A 12,107-nucleotide genomic window follows, 5' to 3' on the forward strand; every position below is an offset into this window, starting at 1 on the left:
GCGTGGTAAAGCTGGCACTAAATGTGTTGGCAAGACTGTGGCCAATATCTGTTGTCTCAGGATAGGAATTAGCATTGTGCAGTAACTCACAGTACTTGTGGTTATTGCTGTGGAGGTTGTTGATATAACTATCAAATTCTTTGGTGATTGTCTTCAGTGTCTGCTGCAATTCTGACTTCATAGCTGCCTGTAGGTGATACCATAAGGGATCCCAAGTGTTTGAGGCTAATAAGGGGGTTCCCCAGTCTTGGGACACCACCTTTTTCTGCAACAGTGTTGTCCTTCTGTTGTACACTTTAGTAATGGCAGAGGACCATCACATTGGCTTCCAGTGTTTGGAGGACAGTGTCTGTGTTTTGTTGGCTATGGCTAGTACCATACATCCATGTACATGTTTGTGCAGTGCATATGTGTATGATGTGACAGTCATGCAGCTATTTGCCATTGGCATTGGTGCAGTGAAGTCATCCACCCCTGATTTTATGACTGCAATGTCAGCACTGGAAAGGTTTTTCAAGGTGGTTACCTATGTGGGGGGAGGGGGGTGAGATGTTGAGCTCCATCTTGAGTACTTCTTGTTTGGATCTGACCAGGTAGGGATTGACAACTGTGGTTGAGCAACAGTCCCATATGTAAGTAATCAAAACAGATCAAGGTTGCTGCATCCTCTACTGGGGGTCAGCATGAGCCTGTCCAGGGCATTGGAAATGATGAATTCTATGAAGCGTTGGGCCAGTGTACTGGTGCTAGACTTCTTTCCCCAGGTGATGGAGGGGTAGTTGAAGTCTCTTACTATGTCAGTGTTGGGATGGACCTTCATAGATGCCAGGGTGTTCAGGAATGTGCATTGACAGTCTAGGGACATAGCTGTGGACTTACAGCAGGCTATGGTGTGGATTGCACTATTCCCCAAAGTCAGTTTTACCGGATGTACCTCCAATGCATTATGCTGGGATATTAGTCTGGGGGTGTGCATATCCATTATGAATATGGAAACAACACCACCAGTGGAGGAGTGGTCCATGTTTTAGTGCTGACAGCTATGGAATGCATCATAGCCTGTTAGTGCAGGGCTGCTGTCTGCTGCTGTGAACCACTTCTTTATTACAGAACAAATGTAAATGTCCTCCACTCTGAGGAGTGCTTTGAGTGACTGCATCTTGACAGTTAGATGTCTACTGTTGAGCCGTATCACTATCAGATTGCATACATGTCTAACTGCTATGATGGTAATTTGATTTGGAACACTGCCTAATAATGCTCTATAGGGGTAAAAAGACACTTACCCTGTAACTGGAAACCCAGGGCTGACAGATTTAGGACATATCTGGCAAGGCATTGAGGTCTGTCATCATGTTATCCCAAGCAGAGAGATACTGGACCACCTGAGAATGACACACAACACGTAAGCCAATGTTGCAGTCAATTATCTCTTAATAGTACTGCAGCATCATTCTGGTTGATGGCAGTATACTGCTCAGAGCTACTGTTACATCTGCCTGGACCACATAATCTGAGTCCTTAACCATGTCTCTTGTCATGTAGCCCAAGGAGGTGTGTATCAGGTCATTCACACCCACATGGATGATGACAGAGTAATACTTTCAGCTGTTGTGCAGTGGGCTGACTGGGTGTGCCATGTGCTGCTGCTGGCACATGATAGACAGTTGGCTGTTACCATCTCCATAATCAACATAGTGAGTGGGACATCTGTGTGCCGCAGTACTGAGTCACACACAATCATTGTATTGTGCAAGGTTGTCAGCATTAGGAACGTGTGCTATGTCATGGTGTCTGTCTTGCTGGTCTATGCTGTTTGTGTGAATGTCCATTGAGTTCCCCTGTGAAGGTGAGTGTGTGGCTTTTCAGTGTTTGTCAGGGCTGTCATGGTGGGTGTTGTGGTAATTTATGTGGTTCACATGGTGTGGTGCAGGTGTTGATCTTATCCTCCTGACCAGCTAGTCCAGTGTTTTCTGCAGAGTGCATATTTCCACATTTGGTGATATAGGGGTAACTCTCAGTGGTCTGAGTGTTTGGAGCTTAGGGGAGAGGGTTGTCTGTGTACATGAGGCAGTTGCAACAGTATCATAGAATGGACAAGTACACCAGGTTAAAGGGTGAAAGCACAGAAAATCGCACTTCAATCATGCCAGGAGGGCTGGTCATAAGAAGTAAATACTGGGGGTAATTCCATGATGAATGAGTACTGCTGATGGCTCCCAGGTGAGATACATTTATTGATACAATAACCTGTTGAAGTGCAAAGCTAGAATGTTATGTGAAGTGCAAGCCAGAAAGAACTAGCAGGATGTATGGGAGAAACTGAAGGCAGACTTCCTGACACCTGTAATACTTTGCCTCAGCTGTGCATTCTGACTTGTGTACCACCCTTTACACTTCTGCTCCCTTCAATTTAGTAGTCCTGTTGATGTCATTCGCCTTAAAAGTACCTGTAGACTAGGTGATATTATGTAAGCTCCGTGGCATGTCTGATAACTGCATAACACTATAGTAGACATAACTATACAGGCAGGAGTTCTCATCCCAAGACAGACAACTGTGTGTGTGTGTGTGTGTGTGTGTGTGTGTGTGTGTGTGTGTGTGTGTGTGTGTGTGTGTGTGTGTGTGTGTGTGTTTGTGTATGTGTGAATCAGATAATGTGTGGCTTATACCATTTTGATTTGTGTACCACCCATTACACTTCCCCCAACCTACTTTACTAGTGCTGTTGTTGTCATTCACTATAGAATTACCTTTGGACAAGGTGAAATTGTGTAAGCTGTGTGGCATGTGTGCTAACTGCGTAATACCATAATACAAATAACTAGATAGGCAGGATTTCTAATCTCAATACTGGCAAGTGTTTTTGTATTTGTGTGAGAATCATGTACTGTGAAAGTTATACCATTTTGAGTTGTGTACCACCATACTCATCCTAATTTAGTAGCCCTGTTGATGTCATTCATCTTACAAGTACCTTTGGATGAGGCGAAATTGTGTAAGCTCCGTGGCATGTTTGATAACTGCATAACACTATAGTAGACATAGACAGAAGCTCTAATCTTAATACCAGTGTGTGTGTGTGTGTGTGTGTGTGTGTGTGTGTGTGTGTGTGTATACCATACATTGCAGGTGACCACTTCCTGATGCCATTATTTTATATAGTGTGGTAATGGTACCTGACTCACATGGAGTATGTAAAACCATTGTACAGGTCATACCAGTCCTCCGTACAGATGTATATGGAACATCCAGATGTTTGGAACCTATTAGTGCTCTGTCTGCCTTAACAATGCCCATGTATGTGATATAGTTGCCAAATAGGCCACAGTGAGTGTACTGACACATATGGCAGAATCAGGTATCATACCTGACTGAAATAGCATACTGACACGATGTCTACTACCCTCACACTTGTCCAGGCTTGTAGATGCAATACATGAGTCTAGATGCTTGGTTTTACAAGTGAATTGTTCATGTCATAGGTCACATTAAAGGTTGAGAAAGGTGTAGACTGACACACTGTGGTCTCAATCAGTATATATCAGAAACAAATGGCATCTTAACAGGTGTGTGTATACATTTTATATCCACTGTATAGCAGTAATGTTTCACACATGTCCCTACCTTAGTCAGTTTGTCCAACACATTTTGCTGGTGCCTGTCTAGATGTCTTGCACTGACAGGTTGTGAGGTATGCTACAGGAATGTTACATTCTCTTTAGATAGGGTGCTGTGGTGATCAATGTGATGCAATACAATTAACCGCACCACAAGTGAATATGCACATAAAGCAATATGGCTATTAGTCATAGTTGTGTGCATGGTAACTTGCACGCCCTCAACATGCCTGGGGTATTGCCAAAGCACAAGTGAACAATTCCATACAAACCAGCTTCAGGCTGCTGTCCCATATGCAAACCAGAGCGACCTATGTAGTTGTGGGAGAGAGGTATTGTCAGCAGACTCACATGTGCCCTTGGTAAAGAATGGATGCAGCATGTCTGCACATTTGCAGTACAACACCCAATACTACACATTTAGCTTTCCTTCACCATAGATTTGCACTTCTGTGCATCAGAAGTCCCCATCCATAATTGCAATCTGACCTGCCACATGCATGTAGATACTGTACAGATACAAGTATGTCTCACACAGTAGTCTACTAATCCCCACTGGGACCCTACCTGCATGCTCCTTTTCATTGTGTGGGTGCCACCCACCTCCAGCAAGTGGGGGCTTTGTACCCTGGTGTTGTACTGTGATGAGTGGTCCAAGCTTGGCAAGGAACTCCTCATTTGGGTTTAGAGGGGGCTGCATGGCTTGGGCTCCCTCCTGTGCCTGTGGGGTCCCTTGCCATGGCAGCAGGACTTTGCCAGGCATGGAGTATGAGGTTGGTGGCATGATGCTGCACTTGCTCATATGTACGTGCGTGTAAGCCCACCTAATTTACCCTGTGGACAGGGTCATCCCACAGGGTGCTCCTCTCCCACAGATGTTGCTGGCCTTGGGCCAGAGCACTGTGTGGTTCTGTATTATGGCTTCCATTATCAGGTTGCATTCCACTGGTGAAAAGGTCTCCCGCCGGTGATGTGACATTGCACCTGGTAGACACTAACAGGGAAACACATCAAAGGACCCCATACATTTGGCAACATTATGCCCAGTACCTGCACATGTACCTTGAATACCAGTAGCCACCATTCACAACCACACCATACCCATGTAATCTATCAGCCCAGTATCAGCTTGCATTGCAGTCCTGGTCCTGATGAGTCATATTGCCTGCAGTGAGGGCAAGTTGTTTGCATAATCCATCATTCCTCATTCAGGTCTGTGTAAATGGATGGCATTACCCATCTTCCATGCGGATGGTGTGTGTATGATTCTGCAGCTTGGTGTGACTGCAGTGTGTAATGCAGCTGGAAGCACATGCCTAAGTTCATGTAGGATGCAGACAGGGATGATATGACACCCCATGGTTACTTACATTTGTTGCCTTCCAGTAGGCAATATGTACCTGCTCACTGGTGATGAGGTGAGGGGTGTGACTGCAGTACATATCCAGCTATAGTGATGCTGAGCCAGGGGGAGATGTTTTCCCTAACCCTATCTGCCTCAGGTTGCCTGTAGCTATGTTGTGTGTGTATGTGATCTGATTGGCCACCATTACAGGTTGGGTTGGTATGTTGCCTCCGAGATTGCAGACACATGGGAAGATGGCCATGTGATTGTCCCTGATACATGTCTCCAAAGTGTTCTCATAGCTGGCCTTACAGTAATCCACCTGTCACCTCATGTGCTTGTTCAGACACTGGCTGACTTGATGTCAGGTTGGTTCCTGCCTATACTTTGCCCTGTACAGCCACTATAGGGACCAAGTCTGTGGTTTGTGTAATGCTGCTGTCCAGCAAAGGGGACTACTCTACTTTGATGGAGGCAGGTATGACAAGTAAGGCATTGCTGAGTCCACACAGCCATGCATGTGTTCAATATGTTGTTTGTAGTGGACATGGCCACAAAGTCATAATACAGTTGGACACCTCTCCAATTTAGTAATGATAATCATGCTTATTGTACTAACCATGGCTGTGTCAGGGCAATGTAACAACCAGTAGCTGTAGAAATGTCACTCTTTTGGGTACACAGTAACTAACATTACACATGTGTACAACATGTACAGCTGACATTTTGCATCCCTCTCATTAGGTGGACACATACACCTACTCATAGTGACATGTGTATAGCTAATACCTCACATACATGTCTGTTCTATGTCAGTATGGCACACTAAATTCTCATTCTTGCTGTGCAGTCATCCCTCTCAACCTGTTACAGCAGGACATCTGCAGGATGCCATGCATACATGGGTGCAATGGGACAAAAATCAGTGACAGTGTCTCAATATTGCTGTAACATACTTGAGTCAATCAATAGCACAGTAGCCTTTGCACTGACAGGCATCCCCTGGAGGATGTCCAACAGTCATATAGCAGAAAGAGAGGGAAAGGCTAGGAGGGTGGTATTGAGGTTAAGACTTGTTAATGTTGGCAGTATGAGTGGTCTAGGGACAAGGCTAATGGTTATGATGGCCAGGGGATGGTTGATATATTGTGTGTGTGCAAGAGACTACATGGAAGGAGATTGTGGCTAGGTGTATGGTAGGCAGGTCACAACTGTGCTATCAAGGTGTGTACTGGAGGTGGAAGGGGTAGGGCTTTTGCTGAAGGAACTGTTTGCCAAGAGTGTTTTTGGAGGATGGTATAAGTGTCCAATAGAGTGATGTTTCTGAAGCTGTAAGCTGATGGTGTAATGATGACTGTTGTTAGTGCCTATACTATGCAAGTTGGTTGTGTGATGGATGAGAAAGAGAGATGTGACTTCAGTTGGATGACATGGTGATGACTATACCCAAGGGGACAGACTGGTCATTGCAGCAGATGTCAAAGGGCATGTTGGTAAAGGGAACAGAGGGGATGGGGAATTGGTGGGTATGTATGGCGTTAAAAGGAGTGGAGACAGTGAGATGGTAGTAGCATTTGCAAAAAGGATGGACATGGCTGTGGTGAATATGTACTATAACATGAGGGAGGAACATAGGGTGACATGCAAGAGTGGAGTAAGATTCACATAGGTTGAATATATTCAATGTAGGAGGGCCAGTTTGAAGGAGATTGGAGACTGTAAAGTAGTGACAGGGGAAAGTGTATTTAGGCAGCAGAGAATGTTGGTATGTGAGATGATGGTGATCAAGATGAGGAGGAGTGTGGGGGCAGCACCAAGGATCACATGGTGTGAATTGGAAAAGTGTGCTTGTGAGGTGGAGTTCGGGGAAGAGTTGAAACAGGCACTGGGTGGCAGTGACAATCTAACAAATATTTGGTTAAGTACAGCAGAGCTGCTAAGGGAGACAGCTAGACGGGTGCTTGGGGTGACATGTGGATAGAGGAAGCAGTACAATGATACCTGCTGGTGAACTGAGGAAGTACTAGACAGTATAGAGAGACAGAGGTTGGGGAAGAAGGAGTGGGATTGTCTGGGAGATGAGGAAAGTAGGCTGGAGTTTGAGGAGATGATGTGCATGGCAAAGAGAGAGGTGCCAAAGGCTGAGGATGGGCATATGAAGAGTTCAATCACAGGTTGGACATTAAGGAGGGATGAAAGGAATTGTTCAGATTGACTGGATAGATGCACTGAGCTAGGAAAGATGTGCACCAGATAAGGGTGATAAAGCATGATGACGTATATGTACTCACAAGTGAGGAGACTGTGTTGTGCATATGTACTTTGAGAGTTTGATGAATGAAGAGAATGAGACAGAGAAGGTTGGATGATGTGGGTATGGTGAATCAGGAAGCCCAATGACTTAACAAGGAGGATATAAGGATAGCTATGAAGAGGATGAATACTGGCAAGCCTGTTGGTCCACATTACACACATGTCGAAGCATGGGGTTGTTCAGGGGAAATAGCAGTGGTGTGTTAGCCAGACTGTTTACTGATATCTTGGGAAGTGTGAGGTTGCATGATGAGTGAAGAGAAAGTGCTTGAGTATGGTGTTACGAATGAGGTTGATGCGCAGAGCTGTGATAACTACAGAGGGATAACATTGACCAGTGACAGCATGAAATTATGGGTAAGAGTAGTGGAAGCTAGGTTAAGCAGGGAGGTGAGGAGTATTGGTCAGCAGTATGGTGTCATGCATGGAAAGGACACTATCGATGTGATGTTTGTTCTGAGACTGTTACTGGTGGAATACAAAGAAGGTCAGGAACTGCTCTATGTCTCTCTGGACTTAGATAGCATATGATAGGGTGCCTAGACAGGAGTTGTGGTATTGTATGATGAAGCCATGAGTGGAAGAGATATATGTAAGACCCATACAGGATATGTACAAGGGTGGTGTGACAGCATTGAAGTCTGCATTGGGATTGATGGATGTGTTAAAGGTTGAGGTGGCATGACATCAGGAATCAGCTGTGAGCCCTTTCTGATTTCCAATGATGATGAACAGGTTGACAGACAAGATGATACGGGAGTCCCCATTGACTATGCTGTTTGCAGATGACATTGTTATCTGTATTGAGAGTACGGAACAGTTTTTGGTGACCCTGGAGAGGTGGACATATGCTCTAGAGAAGAGAGGAAGGAAGGTAAGCAGCACTAAGAGAGAATATCTGTGTGTGACTCAGAGGGAGGATAGAGAATGTTGAGGATGCATGGAGTACAATTGGCAAAGGTGGATGTGTTCAAATGATTGGGATCAACATTTCAAAGTAATGAGGACTAAAGAGGACAGGTGTAGAAGAGAGTCCAGGCAGGATTGAGAGGGTGGAGAAGATGTCAGGAGTGATATGTGACAGATGAGTACCAGTGAATATGATATGTAAGGTCTACAAGAGGGTAGTGAGATGACCTATGTTATATGGGTTGGAGACAGTGGCACTGACAAAAAGGCAAGGGTCAGAGCTGCACATGACAGAGTTACAGATGTTTTGATTTGCACTGGGTGTGACATGGGTGCACAGATTTAGTAATGTGTATATGGCAGGCTCAGGCCATGTCGGACGGATATGATACAGTGTTGGAGAGGCAGCATTACATCAGTTTGGACATGTGCTGAGGACGGGTGGTGAGTATATTGTGAAAAGAATGGTAATGATGTAGCTGCCAGGTAAGGGGAAGAGAGGAAGGCCTCAGATAAGGTTTCTGGATGTGGTGAGAGAGGACATGCAGGTAGTTGGTGTAAGAGAGCAGGATTCAGAGGACAGGCAGAAATGGCAACAGATGAGCCACTGTGGTAATCCTGAATGGGAAAAGCCAGTGGACAATGAAGGGGGATGTTGTAATGTCAGTCTTCACAGATTTGGCAAGGATTTGACTTACATAACATACCTCTATGGATAAATGACTACAAACATGAGGCACACATATGGTCAGTGTGCAGAACACTGGACAGTTGAATGGTATGAGCTCAGTATATAACATGCACTTCAACACACACATCTGCAGCAGTACTTTACTCTGCACATGCTCTGTATAGTTGACTTATATTTGCAAGACAAAATGTGAATCATAGTTATATGCACAGGTAATATATGGATATACAGAACATCCCAGTAGCTGACCTAGTCACTACAGACAGAGCCACATGCTATGGCCATCAGTGCTGTTCAGCAGTACATCAGCACGTTAAGTCTTGTTGAGAAATATGCTTTCAAACCCCTATTTCCCATTACCACAGACCACCTACTGCATTCAATTACATGTTTACTTGTTTCACATACCTTTGTTTTCTGGATATTTTACAGATATATCCTTTCTTATTTTTTTTCTCACACTATTTCAACTTTGCACTGATGGACTCTCTATGAAAGAGGTGGTTTGAATAGATGGCAGCTTGTCTTTTATAGATAATGCTCATGAACATGTGATGGGCTGAGCAGCAAGTGGTGTTCCTCAGGTGCTGATTGCATGCAGAGCAGCTGTGTAGTTATTCCAATAGCCAATGGCATGGCAACACACTCCTATAACTGAGTATTCCATGTGGAAAGTGGCCCTTTCCATGAGGAAGAGATCCTGGAGGTGTGTGAGCTAATACATCTTACAACAAGATGTGAAAACAATCCAACTAAATGATGGAGAAGATTCAAGACTTAGGGGCAGAATGTGAGTATTGCTGTTATATGTTTTGAATACTACTTGTTTAACAGGGTTTGTCTGAACATGCTACTTCTGCATGGGTATCAGTCTGACAAAGTTCTGTGTCTGCATAGCTCTCAACTGTAGAGCTATCCACATAATGGACAGAGGTTTGTCTGTTATGTTTGATCTGTTACCCAGACAGGTGTTGCCCTTGGCAACTCAGTAGCATACTCTGGTGATTGCAATCAGTACATTCCAACATCCATTTGCGTTTCAGAATTTATATCCTTCACAAAAGATATGTTACAACAAACCCCGTAACACTAGAAATTTTCTCAGTGTATAACAGCAATATTTCAAGTACGGCCATGTTTTTGGGCTACAGTCCCAAATTATGTCAGGCTTGGTACAGATGCCATAGAATAGGAGATTGATAGGTAGGGTCTGCCATTATTTTGTTCTGTCATTCCTGCTGAGGGGAAAGGGTGGACAACATGTGGGACTCTATACATTCAAGGGTTTGGTGTATGGAAATGCACTTAGATGTCCTTGTAACATAATTTATGTGGGGAGAGTAACAAGTGTTTTAAACCTAGGCTGTTAGAACATGTGTGACATATTACTGATGAGGAGGAAGACAGGTCTGTAACTGTATATTTCAATAATTCTCACCATGGGGTTAGTACTCATGAAAGAAGATTTATGTACAGGTTCGGTTTAAATTCTTAAATGTGATACTTTATCCTCTAGGGGGTTTAATGTGTAGTATAATTCGAGGCTGTATATATATATATATATATATATATATATATATATATATATATATATATATATGTGTGTGTGTGTGTGTGTGTGTGTGTGTGTGTGTGTGTGTGTGTGTGTGTAATTAAGTGTAATGAGTTACAAGGTACTGCTTTGGAAAAAAGTCTGTTTCTCATTTTGGTCAGTCATAAAATAACAATTGTTATGTACAGAACAAATTATGTTTTTAAATTTGATACTTTATCCCCTAGGGGTTAACTGAGGAGAGTAATTGGAGGCTGTGAATTTAAATGCATATAAGTGTTAATTGCTTCTTATAATTAAGGCAAGTATTTCTTGTAATGTATTACTCCTTGAAGGCTTCGTCAAAGACATCAGAGTAAAATGAACTTGTGTGAATTACTGGTTGTTTGTATTTTTGTTTACTATCTTTACTCATTGTAGTTGTGTTGTTAATATGTCACTCTATATGTCTGGCCATTATGTATTGCCTATCATGGTTTTGTAGCAGCATACTGTTCACTTATTATTTGGACTGGGGGGGGGGGCAGATGTGGGAGTCATGGGTCCTTTCGTATCCATCTGTGCATGCTGGCCCAGTTATGAGTGGTCTATCAGCAGTATATGTTTGTATGGGCATTTAGAGACATGTATGCATATATATATATATATATATATATATATATATATATATATATATATATATATATATATATATATATATATATATCTTCCAAAGACATGCATCTGGAGCATTTCTCCCCGGGCCTCCTCTGAAAACAGGCTCTGTGGAACCTAGTCGGACTTTTCCGGTCAACAAATGTTAAATAAATAAAAAAGTAAAAAATATATATATATATATATATATATATCTATATATATATATATATATATATATATATCAGTATTTCTTGTAATATATCTGTATATATGTATATATATATATATATATATATATGTGTGTGTGTGCGTTTCTTGGTAATATATCTGTATATTGTTTTATATATATATATATATATATATATATATATATATATATATATATATATATATATATATGAGTGTGTGTGTGTGTATGTATATATATATATATATATATATATATATATATGTGTGTGTGTGTGTGCGTGTGTGTGTGTGTGTGTGTATCTCCACACATATCTATCTCTCTATATATGCAAATATTTTTTCATGTATATATTTGTAGATAATCATTCCTGATTGCACAGTGTGCCTTTCCTAATGTAAACTGACTGTACTGCATTGTATGTTGCAAAAAACATCCTAGCATTTCACAGCTAAGCTGGCCTAATGGTAAATTGCTGTGACTATGGTGTATAGCATTCCAGGCTCAAGACTGAGCACAGCTGATTATTTTGTTGCTGGCCAGAAGAAGGGGTGCTGGATACAGAATGATTGAGGCACTTTTAAGCAGTTGTAAGTGGTTTCTGTGGGTTTGCATGGCACTAAGTGGCGCTAAAACACTGTTAAACCAATAGGCACTTAAACTGTGCAGGCTTCACTTACTGATGCTTACTAGTGCGGAAATATGCTTGGCAGAGCTAACTACTGGTTATCATTCAAATTTAAGCAATGTGTAAACCTGCTAGGCATAGCTCAGCCCAGGTAACCATTGGTCACATTCCAGTCTCATAAAATAGCAGAGTAATGACATCATGTAATAAGTTTATTTAATTTCCT

Source organism: Protopterus annectens, chromosome 1.part0 (assembly GCF_019279795.1).
Source record: "Protopterus annectens isolate FY-2018-M chromosome 1.part0, PAN1.0, whole genome shotgun sequence".
In the NCBI taxonomy this organism is placed as follows: Eukaryota; Metazoa; Chordata; order Ceratodontiformes; family Protopteridae; genus Protopterus; species Protopterus annectens.